The sequence below is a fragment of the Oratosquilla oratoria genome, chromosome 22, assembly GCF_046742065.1.
Source record: "Oratosquilla oratoria isolate Oo_2021 chromosome 22, ASM4674206v1, whole genome shotgun sequence".
Taxonomy (NCBI): Eukaryota; Metazoa; Arthropoda; class Malacostraca; order Stomatopoda; family Squillidae; genus Oratosquilla; species Oratosquilla oratoria.
This window is the reverse complement of record NC_134798.1, coordinates 37044894-37047393: the sequence shown is the minus strand read 5'-3', so window position 1 is coordinate 37047393 and position 2500 is coordinate 37044894. Positions and strand designations below refer to the sequence as shown.

The 2500-nt window shown below is 31.8% G+C and overlaps 1 protein-coding gene across 1 annotated transcript in view; it reads left to right on the top strand.

Annotated features, from left to right (window-relative positions):
* The window catches only part of LOC143037223 (uncharacterized), a 31722-nt gene that overhangs the window by 28055 nt on the left and 1167 nt on the right, over window positions 1–2500 (top strand). The window lies entirely within an intron of this gene.

Here is a 2500-nt window from a genome sequence, read left to right as displayed (position 1 = left end):
AATTGCAAAGGTTTTGGTTCTGATAGAGACTATCCAATAACAGCACGGTGAAAGCGACCTATTAGGTTTGACTGCATAAGCAAATATGCTTCACCTCAGATTCTAAAGGAATGGAGGTCACCATGTAGGAGATCATGATCTATATTGTCAAATGCAGCATATAATCTAATAAAAAAAAATGTTCTATCAGAGTATGCGACTGCAACAAGGTCACTATGGGTCCAATATAAGGTAATTTCTGTAGAGTGTAGTTCTCTATATGAAGGTTGGTATTTACTTAAATTCCAGCTTCCTCGATAAATGTATATAGTTGGTGAAATATGATACGTTCAACAATTTTAGAAAGGAATGTAAGGTTTCACATTGGACGAAACTTTTTTCCTCATGTATGCATGCATACATACATACATACACATACATACATACATACATATATATATATATACATATATATATATATGCACAAAGATCACTAAAACAAAACGTGATTCACAAATTTTGCTGGTAACAGTAATTCCCAAGCGCTTTCACGTTATTCACATCTTCAGGGGAATACAGAAAAGTTGGTGTTACAAAGATGTTTAAAAGCAACAAGATTATACACTAGGAAAGGAACTGGCATAGTACAAGATGTCACAAGATTATACGCTAGGAAAGGAACGGGCATAGCCTAGTACAAGATGTCACAAGATTATACACTAGGAAAGGAACTGGCATAGTACAAAAATCACAATAAAAAAAATGGAGAACAGCACAATTCACCAAATCAATTTTGGTCACTTACAACCTCATTACAAATTTTGTTAATGATAAATTTATCTAATCTAAAAATGTCATTACTGATATCAAGATTAGAACCTTCAGAATGTTTTATAATACTACTTTTACTATGTTTCTATTGACAAATGAATTACAAGAAATAATACGGAAGCGTTAGTCCAATTAATACAGTGATTGAAATTTTTCATGTGAACAAATAGAGCATTGTATTCTTGTGCTGTTTTAACACTATATTTATGTTGTTTAATTCTAGTTGATAGCTCTTTTCCGTTTGTCCAATGTAATACTTTTCACAATCTCTGCAAGGGATTTTGTACATGCAGCCATCAGAATAAGCGGAAGAATTCTTAATTATCAATTTCTTAAAAGTACATGAGTTATTCCATGTTTTAAGTGGATGAGGAACTTGAGAAAGATTGTTATTGTAAGGTAATGCTATAAGGTTCTTAGTGTCAAAAGGGGTAGGGGGTTGATTCCTATAAAAAGTTTTTTCGCCAAAGAGAGAGCGTTATCTAAAAACGTTCTAGGGTATTTTAATTCTAAACCTAGGTTAACAATAGACTCAAATTCTTCATCAATAAATTTCGGTCTCCATATACGTAATGCACGTAAGGACATGGAAGAAAATACAGATTTTTTTTTACTTTATCTTGTTGTGCAGAGTAATAATGAATACAAGAAAACACATTTGTAGGATAACTACATTTCATTTAGAAAAAAGAAGAAGTTAGGGTTAAGGGTTAAAGTTAAGTGGGGTGTGGTGTGGTAGCACGCTACTACCGTAGTGTACATTTAACGTGCATATCAATTCTTTATATAAAAATTACTATGATTAAACAAACCATTGTATGTGTCCATAAATATTATTCATAATTGTGAAAATAATGTTACCACAAACTATGATTGCCTTTGTAAGGAGAAAGCATGTGAATGTAAAAAGATTGTATAATTTTAGTAAATGTTAAGATAATGGTTATTCTTATTTGATTTTATCGCGGGCGGGCGAGTTGTAAAATATTTAAAGTTTGTTTCAATTCTTCTCTTACGGCCGAGTACCGTTCACCACGTAGTGATAACAATCCACTATAATGATTAGGTTCAAGATTATTCACAAACTCCTCCTAGGTTTTTGCAGATAGACACCTATAATTATATATATTCTGAAACCTTATAACCCAAGGTACTTGGATAACTATCTTTCATTTGTCTATTTGCTAGTTTGTTTGTTTTTTGTTCACGAACTCCTAGGGTTTTGGAAATAGAACCCCATAACCATATATATTCTGATACCCTATCACTACAGGTACTTGGATAACTATGCTTTATTTATTTTTATTTTATTTTTTATTTATTTATTTTTTTTTTCTTTTGCTAGAGCTAAAGGTTAAAGTTAGGTGAGGTATGGTTAGGCTAGGGATCATTCATGAACTCGCGCGCGGGTAATTTGGCCAGTATATATACATATATATATATATATATATATATATATATATATATATATATATATATATATATATATACATATATTCGTGAAGCGTGGCAAGAGATTCTATTTCAAGCATATTCTGTTGAAAACGACAGCAAATTAATTAGAGATTAATTACTTTTGTAAGGTTTCTAGCTTTCGGAAAGTAGATTTCTGGGGAAATCAAGATTCCCACCAAGACCTTGAAACCTTAAGGGGAAAGCTCAAGGAGGTATCGGGGATTGATTTCACTGT